The sequence below is a fragment of the Schistocerca americana genome, chromosome X, assembly GCF_021461395.2.
Source record: "Schistocerca americana isolate TAMUIC-IGC-003095 chromosome X, iqSchAmer2.1, whole genome shotgun sequence".
NCBI classification, from domain to species: domain Eukaryota; kingdom Metazoa; phylum Arthropoda; class Insecta; order Orthoptera; family Acrididae; genus Schistocerca; species Schistocerca americana.
In genome coordinates, this window is record NC_060130.1 from 640178430 (window position 1) to 640196249 (window position 17820).

A 17820-nucleotide genomic window follows, 5' to 3' on the forward strand; every position below is an offset into this window, starting at 1 on the left:
AAAGTTGCCATTAAATTCCTAAACACCGATCATTAATTACAGTATTTCACGTGTATATGTTACAGTAAAGGTAATGTAACAATGCAGCACCTCACAACGAAAACAAAGAAAAAACTGCATAATACATAAAAAAACTCACTTAAAAATTGGAATCAGATCGCGGAAAGTGACATATAAAATTTATTAAAATGAAATCTTAACTGGCAGCAGAAAAAAAGTTATTTTCTAAGGCGCATATTTTTGCCAGCCAATTCTAACATTAAATTATTATTACCTCCTCCAACGAATTACAATAGCCTGAAATCAGGCCATCCTCCGAAACTCTGAAATCTTTCAGAGCGTCACGAAAGATGTTTTCATATCCCTGCGACATTTTGCTCGATAGCGAAAACACAACCACTCGATATACACGGTCAGTATGACAGTGCAGAACAAAGCAGACGCTTTTCCCGCTAACTCGATTCGACCACAGATCTCGATCAGTCGACAACTGTGCAGCGCGTTTGCGTATACGTCATTTTGACGTCACTTCCGAGTGGTTTTGGACCACAATGATGTGTCTGTTAGGCTTCCCTTTCCGTTGTCCCTAGACGCTTGTCATTGTCATTCTGCTTCGGATCTCTTTGTCTTTGCTGTGTTATATTACCTTCTTTAGAACTGCCTGAATCTTCTGAAGTGAAGTGTGTGGATTACTGTCTTTTATGGATTACACTCTCAATCACCTACTCTGAGGTGTATTGTAAAGAAAGAAAAGGAAAACTAATTTTGCAGTACTTGGGGCACAGATGACTTCAGTTAGTGCTTCAGTGCTGTCTTCTCAGAGCCTCTGATCTTAGTCCCTTTGGCATACAAAATAGATACTTTCATGTTTCAATCTAGGTGTGCATGTGCAAATATCACCTAGAACCTACAAAAATATCTATAGCTCGCAAACTTGATATATCAGATCTTTCTTATGTATACATTTGCACCATGTATCAGCTACAGATGAGTAATTCTCTGTGATCATTTTTGTTTTTGGTGCCAGCTTCTTGTACTTTGTATGGAATTGGTCGCACATTTAGATAACAGACCAAAAATTAACAACCATGACATGTGCCTGGAAGAATAACTATGTGTTGGTGGCAAGTGCGGGTAGAGGTGATGCAGATATGATGTTTGCTTTCAAATATTTGAGGCACTGTATTTTCCGTTGGAAGTGAGGCATCAGTTGATACCAGATTCATATGTAGGACAAAAATTGGCGTGGAAGAAAACCTATGGAGGCTCAAATGTGTCAGAAGGTGCATGAAGCTGCAAGATCTTAGCCAATTGTAGGCTGTCAGCACTTTTCCATTATTTTTGGTTGTTCCCATGTGGCTCCACTGGAAAGACCATGTAAAGTATAGTTGTTTTGTCAGTTGAAATGGAGAGCTTGCTAACCATAGGTCACATACTGTACCAAAATTCGTTTACCGATGACACAGAGTTTTGCAATGACTGAAGATTCTGCCATTTAAACATTGCTTTGGAAGCAACAATGAATCTCTACTAGATGCCATAAGCCTTATGGGTGTTGTTTTAGACCATAAAAGATGAGCTCATACCATGTTTGATGCTTAGTATGGTAATATTCTTCTTCTGAAATACCCTACTATGTAATTTAAGTATTTATAGATTACTGTGTATGGTTTTGCTGATAGTCTATTTGTTGTAATATGTCTGTGCTGTGGGCATCAACTTTAAACAGGTGGAAATTGATGCAGACATAATTTGTCCTCATTGTGTAGCACTAATTGTAAAAGAGATAATGTAAAGCTGTCACCTAAACCTGATGTCACGATTTGCTCTAGACATGATTGGTAGGAAACTCGATCTTGAGATTCTTAGACATTATGTCCCATATCAGTGTAAAATAACTTCTTTTCCTCTATTTGCATTAGGACTCTGACAAAATTGTCAGCTGACAGTGACAACTGGAGCCACAATATCATCTACTGTTCAATGAAACACCTCACAAGGAATAGTTTATTATACTTATGGTACTGTTCATGCAAATGTATGCTTGGAGCATTTGTTCTGTACCATTTGTGTACTTTACATATGTAATCAATCAAATTTTATGAAATATTGCATTTTTTACAGAGATGAAGACCTAGGTGTCAGTTTTGGCCAGGTTCTCGCAAATAATTATGGTTCCTTGGTGCACTCAAACCACTGAAACAAAAAAGGAGCAGCAGAAAAATGCTTCATATGAAAGTTTTACTAAATATGGCATAGTTATTCCTTAATAAACTGTCTAAATTGTGTCAATATGAGTAAATGATTCCTCAGTTCTGAAAAAGTTTTTTCAAGTCTACACAAACTTTACATTCTGGGGTTCATCTGAACAGGCAATGCAATAAAGAGAATTTTACTTTGATGCAACATACTTTTCAGATTTAGTACACTTATGAAGTTTTCTCTGAGAATAACTTGGTTTTAGATAATAGTTGTAAACTCTGCTGTTTAATGTGAAAAAACCAACTGTTACTTTACATGTATATTCAAGAGTGAAAGAACTCTAATCTCAAATTATATAAACATATTCCTGTCTAAGTCCACGTTCATAAACCCTCACTGATTGTTTTGTGAATCTTTAATTTTTTGCAGAACTATTTGTCACAAAGTAACACGCTCTGTGTAGTAAACACTTACTGCAGTTTAAACGATTCAACAGTTCCAAAGCATTCTTTATATGTAGCATTTGGTCAACAACTTATTAAATAGTTGTTGTTTTTCCCATCCTAGACGACTATGTAACCATACTTGTAGACACTTTATGCAAGATATTTGTTCTCTCAGAACCCCTAATTCAAGTACTGTATTGTTTTTAACTGGAGAGTAAATAGAAGTGAATGCCAAGCTCTTCACATGAGTTTCTCTGAATCCACCTCAAACTTTTTGCTACAGGTATACATAAAGCATATTGTGTAGTATACACAAATAAGAACAGTAGCTGGTTTTTTTAGTGTTTTTGGGCATATTTCATAAGGTTGTTCCATAGTGATACCTAATAATAATTTTAGCAACAGTCATAAGGCATAATTAATGCTTTATTAGGACTTAATGGCAATATTAAGTTTATAGTTCAACATACTGCAAGCATATGAAGACTGATAAGCATCATTCACCATTAGAGATGGATCAACATTCTTTGTTGCACAATGTTATCATTGGATATATGAGTCATCTTATGCCAGAATAAACTAAGTGACATTTAGTTAATTTTGAGAAATAAAAGACTGAAGTTACGAGTTTGTAGCAACTTATTTATTCGAAAATATTATGGTTATACATGTGGTATGGTGCATGTGTGTGAAAAACCTTTACAGACATTTTGAGCCTTGCAGCTCATTATTAAACTTAATACTGCAGAGAAACAATGTGAAATATCCATGTATGTCAGGTTAGTTTGTTTTCACACCACATTAATGCACTTCAGAGACAAAACATAAAGTTTTTTTTTTGTTTTTGTATTACGTACATACATAGATCTTTTTGGCAACTGAAACACACAGAAATAATTTTAGTATTTCTGTAATACATAATAATTAAATAATTTTTGATATTAGGAAAGAACACTGGAGTATACATAAGGTGATGCCTATGCTCCCCTATTACCCATAAGGGTACTGTATTACTCTTCCTCATTACTGCCATTGCTCATTTCTATTACTTCAGCCATTTTGAGAACCTTATAGAATTCATGGTGTATTGGGGTTACATAAATTAGAAGGCTCTGAATATCTTTCAGTTTCTCAGGGCACAGAGGGTGCCCTGATGGATACAGTGTAGACAGTGCAATTTGACTGAGAGAACAGTGGTGAGTGTTTAATCGCTTGTTGAAATTTACTGAAGAATATTCTTCCATGTCATTGTGGCTGTATTTGTACTCCTCCAGCCATGATGGCCGAACAGTACTAGGCGCTTCAGTCTGGAACCGTGCGACTGCTACGATCGCAGGTTCGAATCCTGCCTCAGGCATGATTGTGTGTGATGTCCTTAGGTTAGTTAGGTTTAAGTAGTTTTAAGTTCTAGGGGACTGATGACATCAGATGTTAAGTCCCATAGTGCTCAGAGCCATTTGAACCATTTTTGTACCCTATTACCTCCTGCTTCTCTTCTGAAAATCTCACTTCCTTAATCCTAAGCCATTCAATCTTTTCTCCACAAAGACTTACTTTTCTGTTAGTCATTGCTTTTTCCAGTACCATAGTACTTTCGAATTCACTACAATCAATTTTTAGAACTTAAAATTTACCTTTCTTCAATCTGGCATTCTTAACAATACAATGAAGCTTTTGTGGGGCAAACATTTTTGGATAACGCCATAGTTTCCTCTCTACATTCCCAAAACCACTGTCATTCGGAAGATGTCAGTGGCCAGGTTCAGTAAATTTGTGGTAATCTCCTCAATGATATTTTTGTCACTCTGAACCAAATACATTCAAATTGTCATAATTTTAAATTCCTCTCCCCCCCCCACACATACACACGAATCTAACCATACTAACATCCTTGGACCAATATCATGAGATTCAGTGTGCATGCTTCAATACACAAGAGCTCCCCTCTTGAGCTCCTCCTGAAGCAATACTTTCATTCCATCAATGCATTGCTGCCTTTCCACTTTTAAAGTCATGAATTCCTAGATTAAAGCAGGAGAGTTGACGTTTATAGTATGAAACACCTGTTGTCAATTTTGGCAGCAGTAATGCTTTTTGCAAAACAATTGAAAAAACTGTAAGATTATCTTCCATCTTGGAATTCTCCATATCCCTTTTCAGACAACCTGTTGCAGCTTCAGCCTTCCTGTGGTGCAATTCCTGTTCCTTTTGTAATCTTCATAACTTCACCAGGCCTAAGTGTCTCCTCTGTTGTAATTAGCATGTTTAGCCTGTTGCATGTTTGACATCTATCCTTTTGAGGAGGTTTGAAACTGAGACTGAAGTCTCAAATACTTTTTCGTATAGTGATTGGCTGGGAGGTTTAATATTGGGATCTTCTTGTTTCAGCTTATCAGTGAATAATCTGTACACCAAAGTAAGATTAAATCTACTGTCCAAGTACTTTTTTGACGAATCTCTTCTGCTGTAGTGACTCGATGTAGTGAGAAAACTGTTAATATGATTATGGATGTGAGTAATCATTGAGTCATCATTTTCATCATGTGGTATGTGTTTTCCAACCTGGTCACTTAAATACTTATCTTTGCTTTGGCTATGGCTCGATGCACCCTGATGCCAGAAATCTGCAGTGTCTTTAGAGAAGTTTCTTTGCTTACCTTCACATCATTTCCATCCACACTAGGAATACGATAGTTTCTACAAAACTTCTTCTTGTCGGTTTTAGAACGCTTCCTTTTGGTGGGTTGTTCCATATTGAAACCTAATAATACTTTTAGCAACAGTCATAAGGCATAATTAATGCTTTATTAGGACTTAACTGATCCATATGTTATTGATGTCTGCACATCCCAAGACCCACTTTCTTAAAGTGTGTCAAAAAACTTTCTTTTCTCCTCACAATTTATTTTTTGCCAGTATTTTTTTCTACATGAACAATTAATACCAACAAATGTCTTTCCTGGGACAGTCTTTCCTTTACCATTAACATAAGTTTCCCCACTATTTCAGTTCTTCTTCCTTACGGTTTCTCCCATTGCTCCCTGTTTCCTTTTTTTCTTTTATTGCCAGAAATTTCATTTTCATTTGAAAAACAAATTATTTAGGTCTACAAATTCATTGTAAAAATTGCTTTATTGTGAATGCCAATTATGAGACTAAGTTAAGATATTCCATTTCATTAATTTGGTGGCTGACAAATATCCGAGATACAATTCTTTAAGGAACTCTTTTGCCAGAGCGAACCACATGAACCAAAACAGTGCACACTATATGCTACACATATCAGAAAACAGAACGCCAAAGCCAAAGAAAATATTCTATTTTCCGATATGTGTGGCATATTTGAGCAATGCTCAGGGTGGGGTTGGGGCAGCATCACACCCTTAGTCATATTTTATAGGCTAAAAGGAAGACAGAAACTGAATTTGTAGATGCCAACAGTTAACTGTTTGTCTGCTTACAAGTGGCTTGTTTCATTGGTAACAGTCTTTAGTCATGTACATTGTTTTTTTACACGTTTGCGGGCTGGTGTGATACTGACACTCCCCCCTCTCTCTAAAAAAAGAGTCATGATTTAGGAAACGTTGTTAAGTTGAAGAATCAAACAGACATCCTCGTTATGGTGAAAAGTCCTGATCCAGCTGTGAGGTGCAATTAGACTGATTTTAGTTCAGAGTCAAATGTATTTTCTTGAAAAAGACAATTTTAGAAAATTGTTAAGTGACCATTAAATTATCATAATTGATACTTGTGTGTTCTGAGTTTCAAGCAGAAATCTGGACATCATAAAGGCATCAGATGTCTCTTAATAGGGTGTGATCACCATAGATAGCATTGCATGCTCTGCAGTGTGCTCCCAGGCTGGCCACAAGTTTGGTAAGGAGTTCTTCTGGTAGGACGTTCCATTTCTTCAACAGCACAGTTGTCAGTTGCAGGATGGTCATTGGTGGACGTGGATGTGCTGCAATACGTCTCCCTAACACATCCCACACTTACTAAATGGGAATTACGGCAGGGGAATGGGCAGTCTGTCCATTCACCAAGTATTTTCTCATTCAAAGGACTCCGTGCACATGCACTGTTCGATGCAGTGACACATTTTCATCCATGAAAATGAAGTCAGGGCTGAATGCAGTCCTGAGATGACAAAAGTTGGGAAGGAGTAGAGTATTACTGCTATATGAGGCCATATGTAATGCACCCAGTAACAGTGAGAAACAGGCTTATTTTGGTGGCCCAGATCTTATGGTGTGGGGGAGGGGAGGCATAATGTTGCATGGGTGTGGCGCCTCCAAGTCTTTGAACACAGTGCACTTACCAGTCAACATCACTGTGACACTCTACTCCATCCCGACATTTGTCTTTTCAGTTGAGTATTCATTCTTGCTTTCATATTTATGAATGAGAGAGCGTGACTGCATCAAACATTGCAGGTGCAGGAGCTCTCAGAATAGGCAGACATTTGGGGAATGGATTAGCCTGCCCATTCCCTTGGCTTAAATTGCATCAAGAACATGTTGGATGTGGTGGGGCGACGTATGGCAGTGCATCAGCATGCACAAACAACCATCAAATAGTTGTCAACCGCACTTGTGGAGGGATGGAATACTTTACCACAAGAATTCGTTCCCAAACTTGTGACCAAAATGGGAGCACATTGCAGAGCATGCATCACCATATATGGTGATCACACACCCTGTTAAGAACCATGTCCTACCTTTTCTAATGTCCAGGAGACCATTATAAATCACATTGATTTCTGTGTAACTATTGTCTATGAATGAAATCATGATTTCTGTTCATCCTATTGTGTATTTTTTACAGTTATCTGAGTTTGAGTGAGCTATGTTACTTGGCAGTACACATAATGCAGTTACTCTCATCCTTAAGTTTTTTATGCCAGTGTAGTATGAATGAGTAGTGGGACAAAAGACACCACCTCAGGTTGCTTTGTTGCCAAATTTATTCAAGATGGCGGACACAGCGGGAAGTTCAAATTTTGGCGGGAAAACAGGACAATTGGGCTACCTCCACTGTCCTAATCCCCTCCCCCTCCCCCCCACCCCCAAGAACATGGCGCAAAGTTCAAATTTTGGCAAAAAAAATGTCACTTGAGTTACCTTCACTAACGTAAGTCATCCGACCGCCACCTCTTCTTATGTATTGGTGGGGAAAGGACTCAGCCTGTGCTGGGCTGATGGCGATAGGAAGCAGTCCACTTTATTTATATTGGAACAATTTATTAAGGACGATTTTCTCGTAGTTCATTTATTACAATAATACAAAAAACCTCGCTGTGACGTGCTTTGGGTCACAATACACAGTGTACAGACCCGCAAACTACTCGTAAATCACCGAAATAACGCAGTACACTGATGTACGGACATGCAAAGAACTTGTAAATTGTGAAACAATAATTCATGTAAAAGGCACTGCAAACACGCTCACAACGCTTTAACAGATGAAAATAATGCAGTGCACAAACACTCATTACACATAAAAAACACTTTCGAACTATCGTCAACCACAACGTTTCAGAGGCTACAACGCGCGCACGCGCCAATGCTGCCACAAGCCACCACTGGACAGACGAAAGCAGGGGCACGAGCCTTTCCTCTCAGGCTCCTTTCACCTACAGTCAGCAGGTGGAAGTCGCGTCTATTTTCGAGTATACAGCTAGAATTCTTCGAGTGTTATGCTGACATCACATGTCTATGTAAATAAGAACCAAGTCACCCTCTGGACGCGCACATGTTTACCGTTGCTGGCGCAATGCCTCTCTACCTGCGGTCCAGCGAAGACCTAATTGCTGAGAGACTCACCCTTGCAGACGCAGTTAACAGGTTTTCAGTGTTATTCTGATGTCACAGGTCGCGCTATGGAACTCTGTGCCAATGTTTCCCAGGATAGCACAGGGTGCATTGTTCCTAGCGATCCTAATGGGGGATACGAAGTGCATCTAGCCGTGCACGCATTTACCTACCCAGCATGGGTGATGCATCACCACAAAATTTTCACCATTGCAGGTGCATCTAAAAGGTTCTCAATATTATACTGATGTCACACGGCTATGTAAATAAGAGCCAAGTCAACCTCTCGGAAATTGTAAAGGTTGCAGAAATAGTTAATGGTCTCTTTTTTAGGAGCTTTCGTGATATCTCAGCTTGTCCCTATGGTAATTCTTGTCCTAATAGAACCTGTTTACGAAAATAGCCCAGAATAACTCCGAATGCATTCCTCCTGATGGTCCTAGCATGGCACCCCGTCCATCAAGTGTTAGCCTTCCTGGAAATCGTTAAGTCCTGCTATCAACAAACGTCTCAAAAACGCAATCGCTCTGACCGCTATGTAGAGGCTCCTACGTCCTGGCGCAAAGGATGTATTGTGAATGAATGGAGCATTATTATTGGCTCTTACTGAATTTACCTGCCAAATTACTGATGCTGCCTTTTTCTTTCTGCAGACTACACTTTCAGTGGCAAAACTATTTTTTACTGATCGCCATATTGCACTGATCGTTAAACCCTGCAAAAGTGTCCTACAGATTGTCAAATATGGAAAGACTCTTCATCAATTACACTGCTCTGCCACTGATGATGGAAGCTTGAATATTAGAGTGTGAAACCGATGTCCAATCCGACAATATATCACCATATACTTTGTTGATGTAGTAAACATACAATTTGTATCCTGTGCCAAACAAAATCGCCCCTTTTGCATCATTCATATAGCTATTGACTGCCAGACACTCGTACATATACTGCAAAGACAGACAGCATAGGCACATTCACCATATGTACTCCTCACAGCACCAGATATTTTCCCACAAGGTCAGGCGGTCAGCCACCACAGCCTCGATGATCACAAGTCATTCACTCCCTACATGTGACTTGAGCGCCCTCAGAGGACCGAGGTCACTCTATGAACTGTTGTACAAAGACAGGCTCATTTTCCCTCAGCACAAAGGCGTTAATGTTTCTGGCCCTGACGTGCTTGGTTGCTTCCTTTCTACACCCATCTCCAGACTCTGAGATTACAAGAACATATTTAATCCCACATGGTCCGCTAGAATACCATACCATTTATGCGATACTTCTCGATATCAAGCACAAGGCAATATTGCTTGCATAGCAGTAGTATCACTCACACAGTATAATTCCAAAGAAACAGACTGGAAACTATTTCTCTAGAAACCCGAAACTTTAGCGAGGTGGAGCGTGCTGTACACCACTGAATAACTAGAACTTTATCCCGTCTGTGAAGACCTTTATGTGAGAACTCGAAAAAGTAGAGGAAACTGATATTTCCAACTGCAAATACTGATGTCGGTGATGCAACAGATTCCAAATCATTCTTATAATTTACAAAGTCAACTAAGGTGTTTCTCATGTCTAGAGAACCAGCAATCGTGTCTTTCATCTGCTAGATGCACACACCACAATCGATGTCCCTTCAACTAAATAAAGGCGCAAAATGTGTAGCAGCAGTCAACCAGAAATTTTACACGGGAGGGAATAATTGTCCAGCCCAAACACGTGTCCACATTGAATCTTCTCAAAATTTCCATGTGATCATGATAGCTATCCTACACATACTAAATATTAGTTCGCTATTCGGCCATCTAGGGGACGACACAGTTAAGTCAGCTACATTCCTGCATCCCCTCCATTCGGACAGCTCCTACCGTTAGCCGTAACCATGAACCATTCCCACCACAGGCCATCCTAGGAAACTGGACACATATATATTTTATCATTGTACTCACAATTAAATATTATGATCATGGTCTCAATTGGACGACATTCGAAAATGAGCGAAGTATCGGAAATACACCCTGTTGATGGTTGTAGCTCTGGAAATAGAAATATCTGTACCATTCTTATGACTTGACATACTTTCCCCTTTGCTGTCACAGTATTCCACATCAAATCCATACCTTCCTTACAACTGGACATAGTCATTCCCCTTGCACATGTCGGAACACATGCATACATCCTTTATAAGCCTGATGCTCAAGGCAAACCTCTCATGCATCTCCTACTACTAAGTATAATAGTCTGCCAATAACTGATTGCTGGCGATACGAAATAATACTGAGAGAAACTCAGTGGACATGTCTCATAAGTTTTTCTTGCAAGTGATACCACTGTGTCTTAGGAAGAGAGGCGTAATCCCCTTACAAACCGTCATATGTTAAAAAAACTATCGCAACGACCATATTACTATCACAATCGGTCTTTGTTCTACAGGTGCACACACGTATCCACGTTAAAAGCCATACTAGCTTTATAAATAGAGCTTTGGCATTACCTCCAAATGAAGTGGTTTTTCCAGGCAAATACCACAACACTGAATATACACTCCTGGAAATTGAAATAAGAACACCGTGAATTCATTGTCCCAGGAAGGGGAAACTTTATTGACACATTCCTGGGGTCAGATACATCACATGATCACACTGACAGAACCACAGGCACATAGACACAGGCAACAGAGCATGCACAATGTCGGCACTAGTACAGTGTATATCCACCTTTCGCAGCAATGCAGGCTGCTATTCTCCCATGGAGACGATCGTAGAGATGCTGGATGTAGTCCTGTGGAACGGCTTGCCATGCCATTTCCACCTGGCGCCTCAGTTGGACCAGCGTTCGTGCTGGACGTGCAGACCGCGTGAGACGACGCTTCATCCAGTCCCAAACATGCTCAATTGGGGACAGATCCGGAGATCTTGCTGGCCAGGGTAGTTGACTTACACCTTCTAGAGCACGTTGGGTGGCACGGGATACATGCGGCCGTGCATTGTCCTGTTGGAACAGCAAGTTCCCTTGCCGGTCTAGGAATGGTAGAACGATGGGTTCGATGACGGTTTGGATGTACCGTGCACTATTCAGTGTCCCCTCGACGATCACCAGTGGTGTACGGCCAGTGTAGGAGATCGCTCCCCACACCATGATGCCGGGTGTTGGCCCTGTGTGCCTCGGTCGTATGCAGTCCTGATTGTGGCGCTCACCTGCACGGCGCCAAACACGCATACGACCATCATTGGCACCAAGGCAGAAGCGACTCTCATCGCTGAAGACGACACGTCTCCATTCGTCCCTCCATTCACGCCTGTCGCGACACCACTGGAGGCGGGCTGCACGATGTTGGGGCGTGAGCGGAAGACGGCCTAACGGTGTGCGGGACCGTAGCCCAGCTTCATGGAGACGGTTGCGAATGGTCCTCGCCGATACCCCAGGAGCAACAGTGTCCCTAATTTGCTGGGAAGTGGCGGTGCGGTCCCCTACGGCACGGCGTAGGATCCTACGGTCTTGGCGTGCATCCGTGCGTCGCTGCGGTCCGGTCCCAGGTCGACGGGCACGTGCACCTTCCGCCGACCACTGGCGACAACATCGATGTACTGTGGAGACCTCACGCCCCACGTGTTGAGCAATTCGGCGGTACGTCCACCCGGCCTCCCGCATGCCCACTATACGCCCCCGCTCAAAGTCCGTCAACTGCACATACGGTTCACGTCCACGCTGTCGCGGCATGCTACCAGTGTTAAAGACTGCGATGGAGCTCCGTATGCCACGGCAAACTGGCTGACACTGACGGCGGCGGTGCACAAATGCTGCGCAGCTAGCGCCATTCGACGGCCAACACCGCGGTTCCTGGTGTGTCTGCTGTGCCGTGCGTGTGATCATTGCTTGTACAGCCCTCTCGCAGTGTCCGGAGCAAGTATGGTGGGTCTGACACACCGGTGTCAATGTGTTCTTTTTTCCATTTCCAGGAGTGTAGATGGTGATCGCTGGAGTGTATATTATCAGACCAACAGTGCAGCTACAGGTAGCCGACCATGCAACCTCGTGATAAAATCGCTGAATTTAGAAAGTGATTCGGCTAAGGAATGTGGTATGAAACCAGTATTTGAAACTCCCTCATGTTGCCGCTAGATATTTCTTCAGTATTTGTAACACATTCTGCCTCAGTGCCATGTCAGAGGTTCTGCGATATATCCACTGGGCTATAGGTGAAGGTTAATTGAGATGGATCACAAACACTAGATGGTGTGCTGATTGAGGTCGTAAGTAATGTACGCAGGCTTTTCAGCTCTCTAGTGTTACACTCTCCAGCAGAAATGATGTCTGGGATTTGGAATCAAGTCTTTCCATTCAACCACATACTTGCATTGGATCCTACAGAGAAATCCTTTAATGAAAACTGTCACTAGTGAAACGCATTTCCTGCACTCTCATATGTCGAAACGAGTCACATTTTTCGAACCTTTCAGGTACAGCAAAATTTTAGATAGTTGTTATGCATCTTGCAACTGCCCCCTCAGACTCTGCACAGCCTCCCTGTGGCTTTGTACCTGTGATCGTTCCAGTTGAAGTCGGAACTGAGCAGAAGTTGGAGAGAGCTGTATCCACCACCTTCTGCAACCCATATAGAAACAGAGTGACCTTGACTTAGTGCGAGAGGACCATGTTTCGACAATTCAGTGGAAATGGGAACAAGTTGATGTAGCTCTGCCAACAGTGTAAGATGTGTAAAATCAGCGCCAAACGAAGCCTGCTCCTGCAACACGACGTAGTACAAAAGACAGTACGGGAACTGGGAGAAGGAAGAGGATTTTGCTGCTGTGTAGTGGTGCATCCCCAAACTACATACAGATACTGCAGTCCGAAGCAAGCCGGCCGAAGTGGCCGTGCGGTTAAAGGCGCTGCAGTCTGGAACCGCAAGACCGCTACGGTCGCAGGTTCGAATCCTGCCTCGGGCATGGATGTTTGTGATGTCCTTAGGTTAGTTAGGTTTAATTAGTTCTAAGTTCTAGGGGACTAATGACCTCAGCAGTTGAGTCCCATAGTGCTCAGAGCTTCAGTCCGAAGCAAATCCGCGTCTCTCAGGGCCCATTCGCGTCTATCACCCCAACGTGCTATCAGTAGTTGCGACCATTCGACAGATTTTTTCACCTCATTTCGTTGTTTACTATCCTAGATGAGCGAAAAATTTACAGTGATCGGCTGCTGTTGATTGTAATTATTTTCTGGGCTCGCTTCTGAGTGACTGTGTTTGTAGAATCGCTTTTGTCATGATAGATATTTGATGCACTTACTTTTACCTTTCCAAGTTTTCTGCTGGTTTCCACTGTGGTTATCACTGGTACCTGATACACCTTAGTGGTTGAGTTGATGCTCTATTTTTGTCGAGTTTTACAACGAAGGTTTTGCAGCTGTTTGTCCAATAAGGATACTGTCCTTTTCAGTACATCGATTTCACTTTTAAAAAAAAATTAAAACGAGACGAAAGTCGACGCACTGTTTACACATTGATGACGCTGAATCCGCATTTGCCACAGTTTTCACTCGATTTTGATCTTGTAATGATTTCGCTTCCGTGTTTTACTTTAACTTCGCAGCAGTAACATTTTACAGGTTGAACCACGATGATTTTTTCTGCATTGAATACATACAGACTCATTCTTTTTTACATTTTCGCGGAACTCGATTTTCGCGTACCTTTTTTCATCGCCATCTTGTGCATTAAGTTCTATGTGCCTTAATATTTCACCGAAGTCCCCTTTTCCTGTTTGGCGCTTTTATCAGGAACTAGTGTATTTCAGTCACGATACAGGAGTTCACTTCTTGCCGGAAGGCACTGTAAGTAATCTATGGGGTACCAATATTATAAATGTCAAAGTAGCGCTACCCGTCACCTTTTCGTGTTTGAGCCACTGAATCGAATTTGATGAAGTTTAGCATGAGGTTAGCTTGAACCCTGACGAGGAACATAGGCTACTTAAGAAAATTGCATGCGCTAAGTTCCATTCCAAAAATAAACCTTGACAATGCAGCCAACCAATAGGATTGGAGTCGGCATCAACCAACGGGGAAAATGTTAGGCGCCAATCGACTGGAAGTTAACTTCTGGCGTTTACAAAACATTTGTGTGTCAATAAATGATTCGAGGAAGAAACGAGATATTCGTCACTAAACGGCTGGGAGCTGCAAGAGTCACAATTCGTACCGATTCGACAAAGCGTGAAACTTTGTGTACTGTTGGGGAGTCTTCACAAATATTTTAAATTTTTCAGTCCCAGTATGTCTTCTGTAGTTTCTGCCAAAGTAATATACTCTGCTTCTGTTGAAGACAGTGAAACATGAGTCTCTGTCCTTTTAATCCAATGAATAATGTTTCCAAAAACCTGGAGTCTGTATCCTGTTGTAGATCTGACTTCTTCGCTTTCCCAGTCAGAACCAACATAACAGAGACGAGCATTTGAATTTCCCCTTTTGTAACACAGATCTACATCAGATGTTCCTTTAATATCCTGCAGAATTCGTTTCAAATCTTTCCAGTAGAAGTCTGCTGGTTTATTTTGATGTTTGCTAAAATAGTCATTACATACATCAAACAACCTATTAATTCTCTTTAGTTTTTATTTCAAAATGTATCACCACAAGCATCTTCACTGAATTTGCCTTCCATCAGTGTTTTACAGCGTTTACAGTCTTTCATGTTGAATCTTTTTAGTAAGGTTTCAGGATGGACACATTGACTAAGAAAAATTTTGGCATTGGTCTTCTGAATATTTATTCCAACGAATAAGTTGGTTTCTCAAAGTTCTCGCATTCAAAATTTTTATTTTATCTTCTTCTTAGTATGAGTGAGTTTCCTTTTACAGCCCCAGCAATTAGAATATCATCTACATAAGTAGCAAAGAAGTTTTATAATCATCAGTGCTTTCAACATAGAGACATCTATCAACTTGAGATTTTCAAAACTCAATTTCGTTCATAAAATTGTCAGATGTAGAGTTTCGAATTCTTGATGAATAGTCTATACTAGCTTGTTCAGTTCCCTGAAATTTACTTTCATTCTGGTATCTTTGTTTCCTGCTATGTTCCGCATTATGTTGTCCATTTGAAGAGTCTCCTTCAAGATCCAGTCATCACTACTTTTACCTTCAAATAGAAACACGTCATCTTCAAAAATTATATCTCCCACAATCTTGTTGTTTGGGACACAGTCTGTAATCATTATGACAATATCCAGTCATGAAAAATTTTAATGACATAGTGTCAAACTTACTTGTCAATAGATCCTTTGGATTGTGCAAGTATGTAAAACACATAAACATATATAGTTTCTTCAGATTTGGCTTCCTTCTATACCATAGCGTTGCTGGAATTTCTCTACATAAAGCTGGAGTAGATCTGCTGATAATGATAAAAACAGCTGCCAATACCGCTTCTGTCCAAAATTGTTTTCCAAGTTTGCACCCAAGAACCATATGACAAACCTTTTCAATGATAATACGATTTAGTCATTGTGCCATCCCATTTTGTTGTTGTGTGTACATTATGGTAAACTGGTACTGCACTCCCTTTTCTTTTAAGAATTTCATCATTTCATTTGAAATGTATTTACAACCATTTACATTAAATCTACTGACTGATATGATAAAATGACGTAGCCATTCCATACTGTACTTGTAAATAAGAGAGAGAGAGAGAGAGAGAGAGAGAGAGAGAGAGACAGAGACAGAGACATATAAGGACATGCAGTATCATACGAATACAAAGGTGCATATTACCCTTCACAATATTACATTAAAATTGTATACACATCTTTGATAAATTGCATGAAAGATATTTCTCTTGGAATACTTTGCTGAGATTTAAATAAAAACACACAATAGCTGTAACACTTCTATCCAAAATTCTAATTTAGATCAAGTTGAACATTTGACTGAAAATACTATTGGCATTGACTATGGCATACAGTATCAACATAGTACATGAATATAATTACTTGCTACTGGGTAATTGAAGGTATTCATTTACATTCTAATACCAGTTGGTGGTGAAAGCTTGAATATTGCTTCCTTAAATGCAAACAATTTTTTAATTTGTTTTTTGATGTTCTGGAAGTTTGTTATACAATTTTGCACTTTTTTCTGTTAAATACACTTTTTTTATAGAGGCATGGTCAAACTAGAATATTTAGCTGTTGAAATAGCTGCTTGGAGGGTGTTAGCCTTGAACTGTTGGTAAGTATTCTGACAGCTTGTTCTTGTAGTGTGAAGAAGGTTTTTCGATTTTTTGTTTTATGACCCCAGAAAGTGAGGCCACAGGTAATAGCAGTGTGAATGTAAGTAATGCTCACAGTTCTGCTACACTGTTTGATAGACACATTACTAATTACATATAGTGCAAAGCAAGAGGAACTGTACATGCTAACGTGATGGTGTAAGTGGGCTTTCCAATCTAAATTTTCATCTATTTAGTCACCTAAAAATTTTGTGGTAGCTACTCTATTAACATCTTTATTTTGTATTCTGAGGTCCAGGTCATTTTGTTACTATGTTTTCCTGCAATGGATGTGATTAGTTTTCGAAATATATAAGATATGTTAATTTCAATTCAGTTTTGTAAATATTTCAAAACTCTAGTTCCAGATGTTAGCACTACTTGAATTACAAAAGTTACAACTACATTTGTATCATCAGGAAACTCTCTTTTCTAACTCTCTATTACTCATACGATAATTCCTCACACTGTCACTCTCATGGATGGCAGGTGTCATCCATAACATAAACGATGTATTTGGACATTTTGAACAGTTAATATGAATCCTTTTAGGACTGTTTTGTTTAAGTGTAAATATAACACATTTAATACATACTACAGTAAGGTATCGATTAGGTGAGATATATTTCTGGCAGTTGTTTGTAAATAGAGCCAGTGCCTCTCTGATTGCAGCCAACATGGCACTGTCTCTGAAAACACCTCTGTCAAGAATACTGTCACACCTTAGACATCTCAAGAGCAACTTTAGTAGTTTTCACTCCTCTATATGTAACATGATTCAAGTCTGTTAACCTTCGATTTATCCCATAACTTCGATAACTTCTTACTAGAATGTCCCAGAGATCCATACAGATATTGCAAACCAATGATAGCTCTGATCTCTATAATATCTGTTTGTTTAGCATCCCTCTCCCTAGAAAAGTTATCACAAACTTTAGTGGCATAAATATTGGTACATGTGGCAAAATGGATATTATATTGTCATCTAACAATAAATTTAGAACATCAATTTCTGTCCTTGTTATACGAGCTTCATTTTTGGAACCAGTGAAATGTATAAAAATATTCCAAGATCTGGTTCTAACATTAATAGT